General features: G+C 38.7%; 1 protein-coding gene across 3 annotated transcripts in view; it reads left to right on the plus strand.

The window, feature by feature from the left end:
- cacna2d3a (calcium channel, voltage-dependent, alpha 2/delta subunit 3a) overlaps positions 1–12,424 on the plus strand; it is a 409,741-nt gene that overhangs the window by 170,452 nt on the left and 226,865 nt on the right. The gene's annotated exons all lie outside the window — the stretch shown is intronic.

Below are 12,424 nucleotides of genomic sequence, written 5' to 3' on the forward strand. Positions count from 1 at the left end.
GGTATATATGGAAGCTTGCGGTTCCACATATAATAAACGGATCCATGATATCAGTCCATCTTGTAAACCATACCTATTCTTGTTGTGTGAAGTCACTCCCGAGCGTAAAAGGTGCCGCAATTGCCATGTATCTCAGGCAACCTATAGATTTTCATGGAAACTGATATAGTAGTCCACACCCGTGCATTTTACAGTCACATTACAGGTATTAATAAATCGGTTAACTGTCATGTAGACAGCTTAAGATGGAGGATACCATTCATTAAACCATCGTTGCGCTTTCTGGGGACAGTCGAATTGCAGCTCCTCATCACTGAGGTCTATCCGAAGGCGAGCAGGGTATCTGAGAGAACACCGCACATTTCTCTCACGCAAGCTGTTCCTTACCGCAGCGAAGGCTGCCCTCCTCTTACCGACGCTCGAATTGAAGTCAGGAAAGATGAAGACCTTATTGCCCTGATGGAAAAGTTGATTCCAATTCCCGTGTCGAACAACTTTTTCTCTGTTGCGTAAGTAGTGAAACCGCACAATCATCACTTTGGACCCCTGATTCTCTTGCTGCTCCTCCAAGGGCATGGGGCCAATACGGTGCGCTCTATAGAGCAATGGAGTGGTCGAAAAGATTTCCGAGCCGAGGACATCCTGGAAAAATTTAGACATAAACATTACCGGATTGCTCCCTTCTTCTAGTTCCGGAATACTGATGACCCAGAGATTGCAACGCCGTGAATGGGGCTCCAAATCCTCAACTTTCCCAGTGAGTTGTTTGTTAGCTGATGTTAGCTTTAGCACCGTCTGTTCCAGTGTACAATGCGGTCACTGTAATCGTTCAGGTGCTGGTCAAGTTTGTCAATACGTCGTCCTTGTGATTCAATGCCTGATTTAAAACTCTCAAAAGACGCAACAACTGGGGCTAGAGCTGAGTCAATAGCTGCTTTCACCTGTACTGCGATGGTAGATGTTAGCTCCAGTATTAGAGTGTTGCTGAGATTTTCCAAATCCAGTGGTAGCTTGTCGCCATGACTCGTCGTGCTCAGTGAAGATTTAGGTTTCCGTAGTCTTTCAGAAACCATAATTCCTTTCTGGTTATACTTGTAGACCGAGTAATTGAAAAGGAGCGCACTAAATGTCTTAGAAAAGATTCAGGTTGCCTGAAAAGTACAATTAAAAAATAAAATGCTCAGGAGCTCACTCCATGTGCCTTCTCACTCACATGTTCCGAATTCCAAATTCTACTTTCTTTCTTTTAAATATAGTTTTACATAAAATGAAATAAACCGCACTGGTTGCCTGCTGTTCTGTGTCAGTCTAGTCTTTAGCTAATCCAGAATCTGTCAGGTGTGCTCACTTTCAGTTTGGTCAATTAGCTCTTTTGTGCATTATCACACTACAACAATGGGGCTGCTGACAGTATCCACCTTGCTATCTAATATTGATTAATACTCATATCCATGGAACAAATTGTTAGCAGCATGTGAACCAAGGTAAGGTGACTTGAATTTTGACAGCCAACCCTAGAAATTTTGCCATATTTTAACCTAGTGAAATATTTTATGTTTTCAGGCTTTCAATGATGGTAATATAGGGTACAGAGCTAACCTGCCATAACACTTATTAATGCTTAATGATTAAATTGAAATGATATTTGCATTGTTTCAGTTAAACCATGGCTAACACATTGCAAGAGGCATATATTTCACATGGTTAGCATGTAAGAGACCCTAGACCACACTTTTTACAGGTATTAATCAGAATATTATGTTTCTAGTACTTTTGCAAAGTCTAATTAAAAACAGCACATTTCAATATTATATTCCAATGATTGAAATATTATATTTCAAAATGGTATACTGGACAAAACAATCATTCACGTTAGCTGCATTACATCTTTCAATAAGCTTGACTGTCCAATATAGTCTACATTAACTAGATTTGCTTATGTAGAGGTAATGCATTTTTATACTAAGTTGACAGTGAATAAAGACATATGCATGCCGTATTTACCTACCTATTGTAAGAAAGTAGTGTATTGAGCCAAAATTATGTCCTTGTCTTTCTTTTATGACACTCATACCTAGGCTTAATTACAAAGATTCAAGGAGCATTTCTGGTTTGCATTTGCCAATCTGAAGACACTTTCAGCAACAGTTAGACACTAAATCTGGAGACTAAGTCCCTAGGCAAGTATATTACCTGGAGAGATATACTACTTGGGGTAAACATTCTTCTGGGAATTATGTGTTCATATGAATGAAACGTGAGAAAACAATGCGGCTTCTTTCTGCAAAACCTTAAAAAGTGGTGTCAAACTCACAACAGTTGGTTTCACATATCCTATGAATATCTCAACTTTGTGTAGGAGAAAGCAAATGTATTTGCACTTCAATCTACACTATTCAGCTAAATAAAAACCATAACACACACTTGAAAGAGCAGTTGACAGCTACCACTAGTAACTTGCTAGCTTTGTTGAAAAGAGATACTCCACTAGACATCATTTGAAGATCATAAATCTGTATCATAAATCCTCAGCTGCATATCAAATCACTAACGCTTGCCAAAATTTGGTTTAAACCTAACCCAGCTTCTCAGTGAAAATTCAAAACCCACCATACTCTCCTAACAGTGTCCCCCACAATGGAACTATCTCTGATTATCATTTAAAGAGAGAGTTTGCACTGAAGGTGTTAGATATGCTGCAGCATCAAATCCAATCTCTATGCTAAAGGAGTGCTATGAATCTCATTGGCTGAACCAGGAACAAATCGACAAACAGTGGGTATCCATGGATTTTAGAGGAAGTGTTATGAAAAGAAAGAGGGAAAATGGGAAGAGTGAAAAAGGAAACTATCAGTATGAACAAAAAGACATATTTCCATATCAAAATCCCTTCAAGAACATATGAATCATTTGGAAATTCTACATAAATACCCACATTAATCGCAAACTCCACCATCATTACCATCAACATCAGTGCATTATTCACAAGATCACATAAACATTAATGATTATTATAGACGTTGTATGTCCCTCAAAAATCAAGATTCTCTATTGCTCATCAACTATCATTATAGAAATTGTGCATCAAGATCCTAAAAAGACTTCAGGCTGCTTTTAAAACCATTATAGCCAGTATGATGAGAGAGAGAGAGAAATAGAGATAGAAACAGGCAGAGAGAGAGAGAGAGAGAGAGAGAGAGGGAAAAATACAGACAGAAAGTAAAAAAGCATCCCCCAATTGAGAAATTCATTCTTTTCCAAGTGCAAATTACTTCCCTAAATGACTGGTGTAATGTCCCATTTCGAATTTGCAAAAGATATCTGGGTAGAGTGTGTATTTTAGTAAAAAACAAATTGGCCATTTTGCTGTTCATCTTACCTCTCGGATGGAAGAACAAATTGATACTGCTCATTTTTAGTAAAAATCTGAATCAGATATAGACTGATTATCAAATATAGACTGATTCTGCTTGGTCTCATTATTGAATTAAACATAATTCACTGACTATAAAGAGCCCATCTTATACTGATTTTTTCAGCTCATTTTTGACTTATATACTTGTTTGGTGTCTGTGTGTTACATTTTGTACCAGGATTTATTCCATGTTTCTATGGTTTCTCTGCAGGCTAAAAACATAAACTAATGAAAATTAACTTTATTGATTTATAATTTGCCTTTGCTTAACTTAAATCATGTTTATTTTAAAACTGACCAAGATCTGGATGCTTCAAAACGCAATAAGCTTCAAAAGTCATTGGACTGCGCATCACAGTACAGATGTACAATGAAGCAATCCAAGACAAAGAAGTGTAATGGTCTGTAATGGCCAAGTCAGTCACCTGACCTGAATCTAATTGCATGCATTTCACTTGCTGAAGACAAAATCAAAGGCAAAATGCCCCGAGAATAAACAGGAACTCAAGGCAACTATGGTAAAGGCCAGTATGGTAAAGTTTTTGGGCATATTCATTATTTAATTTCAACTCCAATATACTGTGGTAGACAACAATAGACTAGCAATAATTTTGTCCAAATGTCCAAATATTTAGGGACATGACAACCTGACCGTAATTATTATTACTTGACAATATTTTTGTCATTGCATCACCTATATTTTTTAGCAGCATATAAAGCTGTATTTAGTCATATATTCATTTCTAACAAAAGCTCACCGTTATGCTGTTGTTGATTTCAGCAGTAGTGATGGCTTGGCTTCTAAAAAAAAATGGCATCTAACTGTGGGGAAAAAAGGCCTCTTGAAAACTCTTGGAAGCAGATTAAGAACAGCAGACAGAAAATAAATTCCCAGTAGTGTTTTAACACAATTTCTTAACTTGAAAGGGGTGGCAATCATATAAAATTAAAAGCTTTGAATGAAAGAAAGGAAGAGGAAATGTTCATCATCCCTTGTTCACTGATGTTAGGTGACGAATGTTCCTGAAAGGATTTAAGGTAATGATTAATGTAATCTAACCATTAAAGACAGAAAAAGTTACATTCAAATAAATTTTAATTAATGATCCACATGCCATACATGGTTCCTTCTCTCTCACTCACTCACACACTCACTCTGTCCTTTTCTCTCTCTGTCTCTGTTGCTTTCTCTGTCTCTGTTTCTCTGTGTATCTCTCATTCTCAATCTCATTTTCCTTCTTTTCTTATTATTTGATTTGGTGTTATAAAGGGGCTTTGTGTGAAGTCATTGTTGACAAGTTGCAGTTTGTATACCTATTAAGATAATGTGTTTGTATATAGACACACAGTATCTCACAAAAGTGAGTACACCCCTCACATTTTTGTAAATATTTGATTATATCTTTTCATGTGACAACACTGAAGAAATAACACTTTGCTACAATGTAAAGTAGTGAGTGTACAGCTTGTATAACAGTGTACATTTGCTGTATCCTCAAAATAACTCAACACACATCCATTAATGTCTAAACCGCTGGCAACAAAAGTGAGTACACCCCTAATACACCCCTAGTACACCCCTAAGTGAAAATGTCCAAATTGGGCCCAAAGTGTCTATTTTGTGTGGCCACCATTATTTTCCAGCGCTGCCTGAACCCTCTTGGGCATGGAGTTCACCAGAGCTTCAAAGGTTGCCACTGGAGTTATCTTCCACTCCTCCATGAATACATCATGGAGCTGGTGGATGTTAGAGACCTTGTGCTCCTCCACCTTCCGTTTGAGGATGCCCCACAGATGCTCAATAGGGTTTAGGTCTGGAGACATGCTTGGCCAGTCCATCACCTTCACCCTCAGCTTCTTTAGCAAGGCAATGGTCGTCTTGGAGGTGTGTTTGGGGACGTTATCAGGCTGGAATATTGCGTCCTGATAATGCTCTGCTTCAGTATGTCACAGTACCCGTTGGCATTCATGGTTCCCTCACTGAACTGTAGCTCCCCAGTACCGGCAGCACTCATGCAGCCCCAGACCATGACACTCCCACCACCATGCTTGACACACTTGTCTTTGTACTCTTCAGCTGGTTGCCGCCACACATGCTTGACACCATCTGAACCAAATAAGTTAATCTTGGTCTCATCAGACCACAGGACATGGTTCCAGTAATCCACGTCCTTAATCTGCTTGTATTCAGCAAACTGTTTGCGGGCTTTCTTGTGCATCATCTTTAGAAGAGACTTCCTTCTGGGACGACAGTCATGCAGACCAGTTTGATGCAGTGTGCGGCGTATGGTCTGAGCACTGACAGGCTGACCCCCCACCCCTTCAAACTCTGCAGCAATGCTGGCAGCATTCATATGTCTATTTCCCAAAGACAACCTCTTGATATGACTCTGAATACGTGCACTCAACTTCTTTGGTCGACCATGGCGAGGCTTGTTCTGAGTGGAACCTGCCCTATTAAACCGCTGTATGGTCTTGGCCAACATGCTGCAGCTCAATGTCAGGGTCTTGGCAATCTTCTTATAGCCTAGGTCATCTTTATGTAGAGCAACAATTCTTTTTTTCAGATCCTCAGAGAGTTCTTTGCCATGAGGTGCCATGTTGAACTTCCAGTGATCAGTATGAGGTAGTGTGAGAGCGATGACACCAAATTTAACACACCTGCTCCCCATTCACACCTGAGACTTTGTAACACTAACAAGTCACATGACACCGGGGAGGGAAAATGGCTAATTGGGCCCAATTTGGAAATTTGCACAGAGGGGTGTACTCACTTTTGTTGCCAGCGGTTTAGACATTAATGGCTGTGAAGCTCTGGTGAACTCCATGCCCAAGAGGGTTAAGGCAGTGCTGGAAAATAATGGTGGCCACACAAAATATTGACACTTTGGGCCCAATTTGGACATTTTCACTTAGGGGTGTTCTCACTTTTGTTGCCAGCGGTTTAGACATTAATGGCTGTGTGTTGAGTTATTTTGAGGGGAGAGCAAATTTACACTATTATACAAGCTGTACACTCACTACTTTACAATGTAACAATGTGTCATTTCTTTAGTGTTGTCAGATGAAAAGATATAATCAAATATTTACAAAAATGTGAGGGGTGTACTCACTTTTGTGAGATACAGTACATACAGTTTATATTTATATATACACATACAGTGGGGGAAATAAGTATTGAATGCGTCAACATTTTTGTCAGTAAACATATTTCCAATGAGCCTATTAACATGAAATTTTCAGCAGACTTTGGGATTAACTCAAGACATCCACACGTTTAAAGAAATCCAAACATTAAAGTCCATAAATGAAGTTATGTGTAATAAAGCGGAATGACACAGGACAAAAGTATTGAACACACTAACTGAAATTTCTTTAATACTTCGTGGAGAAGCCTTTGTTTGTAATGACAGCTTCAAGACTCTTCCTGTATGAAGAAATTAATCGGCCACAGTATTTAGGTGTGATTTTTGGCCCATTCTTCTAAACATATTGTCTTTAAATCTTGTTCAATTGGATTCAAGTCAGGTGATTGACTGGGCCATTCTAACACCTTGATTTTTTTTTTTCTCTTAATCCAATTGAGAGTTTCCTTTGCTCTATGCTTTGGATCATTGTCCTGCTGGAAGGTCCGCCTATGTCTCATCTTCATCATCCTGGTAGATGGCAGCTGATTCTTCTCAAGAATCTCCCAGTAAAGGGCTCCATTCATCGTTCCTTCAATTATATGAAGTCTGCCAGTACCATGCAATGAAAAACAGCCCCACACCATGATGCTTCCACCTCCAAACTTCTCTGTTGGTATAGTGTTTTAAGGGTGATGTGCAGTGCCATTTCTTCTCCAAACATGGTGTGAAGTATGACAGCCAACAAGTTAAATTTTGCTCTCATCTGACCAGACTACACTCTCACCTGTATTTCATAGGCTTGTCCAAATGAGTTGTAGCAAACTTTAACCAAGCTTCGACATGCCTTTTCTTTAGAGTCTTTGGAGTCCTCAGGATGAGCATGAGCAGTGGAGTGAATTGCCTATTGATGATGGTGCCTGCTGCCTCCAAGTGTTTCTGGAGCTCTGTCTGAGTGGTCTTTGGCTCTTTTGCTGAACTCTTCTGAGTATTCTTCTCACTCCCTGGTCAGAAATCTTGCGAGGAGCTCCTGTGCGTGGCCGGTTGATGAGGGAGTGATGTTGCTTCCACATGCGGATAATGGCCTCAATGGTACTTAATGGAGGATTCAGAAGTTTTGAAATACAGCTTTATCTGATTCCATCAATATGTTTCCAACAACAAGTTTGCAAAGGTCTTGGGCGATCTCTTTGCTCTTACCCATCATGAGATGTTTCTTGTGTGACACCTTGGTAATGAAAAGCCTTTTTATAGTCCATCAATTTACTAACCCAGCTGATATTAATTTGAACAGATGGGAGGTATAATTACTTACGGATTTCAACTGGTTCCTTGCCTTACCTTGCCTTGGAGAACTGCTTTTTCTTAACGTGTTCAATACTTTTTTCAATACTCATTCCACTTTATTACACATAATTTTATTTATGGATTTTAATGTTGTGAATTCTTTATATATCCATATTTCTTGAGTTAATACTGATGTCTGGTGAAAATTTAATGTGAATAACCTCATTGGAAATATATGTACTTTAAAAAATGTTGACACGTTCAATACTTATTTCCCCCACTGTATATATATCTATATCTATCTATCTATCTATCTATCTATCTATATATCTATATATATATATATATATATATATATATATATATATATATATATATATATATATATATATATGTGTGTGTGTGTGTGTGTGTGTGTGTGTGTATGTATATGTATGTAATAAATATAAAGGTCTTTTGAAAATTCTAATTCTCTCTCTCTATCTGGACATGTTTGTGGACGTTAATGTGGCTGTTAATGTGTTGGCGGAGGGTGTTATGGGGAAGGGGGGTATCAGATCCTTCACACTAATTATACAGATTGGAATAGTTAGTATCATCGTTATCATGAGGATGCTTTTATGGAGGTGATAATCATAATAATTGCTTACAGAAGGCCATAATCATTTTCACCAACAAAGCTCTTGAGGCCTAGCTTTCCATTTGAATGGTACTAAATAAACCTGTTGAGTGTTGTTTTCTTGTTGTTTTTTGTTTTAAATCCTTTCATATTTTTAAACATTGTGCACATGTGAGTGTAGTACAGCAGCATTGCTGGGATTTCTGAACACTGTGTATTCTTCCTGGCCACTGTATTACACACAACTGCCTTGTTGTTTCACTTTTTATATCTTAACCTTGCTAGATGTGGCAGATGCAACGATTCATAGTATTTCTGTCATTGCATCACCTTCTTCTAGCAACATGTAGGTCCTATTTAGTCACATGCACATCGCTAACAAAACCTCACATTTTACCATTGTTTGTTTCAGCAGAGATTAATGGCTTCTAAAATAACATAGTCTAACTGTTGAAATTAGGTCTCCTGAGAATTCTTGGAAGCAAACTACAGAGAGCAGGAAGAAAAGAAAATTAATTCCCACTTGTGTTTTACAGAATTTTTCCATGCATCTGCTTAATGCTATTTCTGAAGATAAAAATGTGATAATGTAATAATTAATGGGACAAAACATTCCTGAAAGAAAATAAAGGACCTTTTTAATACACTATCCAACACTATCCAGCAGCATGAGGCAGCAGCGCTATGCTTCATTGAATGTTCATATCAAAATAGGAAATAATCTCAGATCAAGTGACCTTTTCAACTTTCAACTGTCCAGTTTCACTGTAGCGTCGGGGTCCTGTTATTTGCTCACAGGAGTGGAACCCAACGTGGTCTTCTGCTTTTGTGGCCCGTCAACCTTAATATGTTGTGCGTTCTTAGATGCCTTTCTGATTAGCTTGGATGTAAACAGTAATTCTTTGAGTAACCATATCTTTCCCATTAGCTCAAACAAGTGTGGCCATTCTCCTCTGACCTCATCAACAAGGGGCTTCTACCTGCAGAACTGCTCACTAGATCTTTTTATGTTTTACACACCAGCCTGACACCAACAATCATGTCACGCCAAAGTTCTGATATTTGATGTGAACATTAACTGAAGATATTGATCTGTATCTGAATGGCTTTATGGATTGCACTGCTGCCATCTGATTGGCTGATTGGATAATTTGATAATTATTAGTAACCAGTGTTCCTAATAAAGTGGTTGGTAAGTGAGTGTTTTTGATCCATACTTGAAGCCATACTTGTGTGTGTACAATACAATACTATATATTGGCAAAAGTTAGTGGACACCTGAACATCACACCCATATTTGCTTGTTGAACATCCTTGTGATGAAGAAGAGGGAGGGGTCAGGCTGTGAGGACACATGTCTAGAGTGATCTAATCAGTGGGAGAGAGCAATAAAGGAATGGCTGGAAGTGCTTGAGGGGGAGAGAGAGACGCATGTGTGTTTTGTGTTTGAGTTACATGTGTGTGTTTTATTTTATGTTTGAGTTATATTTATTATTAAACTTTATGTTCACATTCAGCCTGTTCCTGCCTCCTCCTTGCCTGACTTTGAAGTTTGTTACAATCCCAGTCCAGATGTTGCCCCCCACTCCTTTGCTTTTATAATAATTTCCACTCTTCTGGAAAGGATTTTTCACTAGATTTTTGAGTGTGACGTTGGGGAATTGTCCATTCAGCCACAAGAGCTTTAGTGAGTTCAGGCAATAATGTCTGGCAAGGAGGTCTGTGGTGTGGTCAGTGTTCCAGACTATCCCAAACATGCTTGTTTGGTTGTGGTCAAGGCTCTGTGCAGGCTTCTCGAGGTCTTCCACACCAACCTTGGCAAGCAATGTCTTTATGGATCTTACTTTTTACACAGGGGTATTGTCATGCTGCAACGTGTTTGGGCCTCTTAGTTCCAGTGAAGGGAAACTGATATTCTACATCATAATTTTGAACAATGTTTTAATATTTGGTTTAATTTTGATTGATTCACACAGTACAAGTATTAAAACTATAGTATTTAAATTAACATGGGTAAAGTGTGGGTGGTAGAATAACACAGTGGTAATGTGGCTGTTGCAGAATGTCAGCAACCGGGGTTCAATCCTCAGCTCAGGTGAAGTTTAATTTTATTCAGGGCATTGAAAATATATGATCAAATCATGTTTGATGTACGAAAATAAATTATGTTAATGTAACTCTATGCAATCACGTGGAACCTATGTACGAATTTGAATTAAGTAAATTCACTGGGCTTTTTTCAGAGTGTGGACTTCTGTGTTCACTTTAAACCATTTTTTAAAATAATAAAACTTTTAATCTAAGAAAAGAACAAAAGTTTCCATTGGCAAGAAAGGAAAAGATGGAATTAATTCAACGGTACTTTGGGGAACTTTCTACAGTGGAAACAAACCCACTCATTTAAAAAACACTAAACTGAGTTGAAGCTCAAACTCTGGTCACTAGAATATAAAGCCTGCATGTTACCACTGCACTATGCATATTACATGCTGTAGCCGTGTTAATTTAAATACTATAGTTATTGTACCTGTACTATGTGAGTCGATCATGCTCACTTTATATAATTAAATCTTGTAATTATAAACCTGTTTAAATTAGGTTTATCATAAGTTTTGATGAGAAACATAATATTTTATGTGAACCATTCAACCACACCATTCCATTTTTTTATTGTACTGTGTTCAGCTAGAGTATGTTGTTCCATGTGCCACCTGGTGGTTATTGTGTGATGCACAACAAATTTATTTAAATTCTAAGAAGGGTACTGCGTGATCACACGTGATGAATCATGTGAAACCATGTGAAAAAATTCTTAAAAGCCACATTTGTATGGAGGAAGGAGAGATAGAATGGAGGTTTTGATGGGTAGGAGAGAAGTATTGATAGATAGTTTTAGGCAGGATAGGGAGAGTAATTGTGAAGGATACCAAGTGATGATTGGAGGTGTGGAGTGGGGTAGCATTGATGTCTGTATCTGGAGAGGGGTGACTGAAGACCTGGTCCAGGACATTTCCTTGCTTGTGTGTGGGTGGGCAGCTGTTGAATGGCAAGGAGAAGGAATGCAGAAGAGGGATAAGGGAAGAGGACTCGAGCTTGTCAAAGGGGAGGTTGAAGGCTCCGTGGACTGTAAGAGTGTTGCTGTCGGTAGGGAAAAGACTGAGGAGCATGTCCATTTCTTCAAGAAAGTCTCCTAGGGGACCAGGAGAGCGGTAGATGACGATTATGAGAAGGTTTATTGTGGAGGTAATTGTAACTGCATGGAATTTGAAGGATAAGATGTTGAAATTAGACAGGGAGAGAGGTGTGAAGCACCATCTCTGAGACAACCTAGATCAATCTAGATCCAACTGAGTCAAGTACATAGCACACAAAAGTCAGAATCCTACCTTACCAGTAGAGAATAAATTCAAGATAGAACAACTTAAAGCACACTGTTGAGCTTCACAAAATGGGAACCACAAGATGTTTGGAAGGGTTTCAAGAAAAAAGCCTCTAATCTCATCCAAATTCAAACTCAAGAATCTTCAGTTTGCCAGACACTACTGTAACTTCAAATGGGATCAGGTTCTATGGTCAGATGAAACCAAAAGAGCTTTTTGGCAATAAACATCAGAGGTGGTTTTGGCGCATATGGAAAAGTACCTCATGTCCACAATTAAATGTGGTGGTGGCTCTTTAATGTTTTGGGGTTGTTTTTCTGCCAGAGGACCTGGACATTATGTCAGAATACATGGCATCATGGACTCTATCAAATATCAACAGGTGATCCAAAACATCAAATGCATCAAAATCAACACAAAAATGGTTTACTGTGCACAAAATCAACGCCCTGCCATGGCCATCCCAGTCCTCTGACTTGAAATCCATAAAAAGCCTGTGGGGTGAACTGAAGAGGAGAGTCCACCAGCATGGACCTTGAAATTTGAAGGACCTGGAGAGATTCTGTATGAAGGAATGGTCTCAGATCCCTTGCCACAT

The sequence above is a fragment of the Ictalurus punctatus genome, chromosome 5, assembly GCF_001660625.3.
Source record: "Ictalurus punctatus breed USDA103 chromosome 5, Coco_2.0, whole genome shotgun sequence".
Classification (NCBI taxonomy): domain Eukaryota; kingdom Metazoa; phylum Chordata; class Actinopteri; order Siluriformes; family Ictaluridae; genus Ictalurus; species Ictalurus punctatus.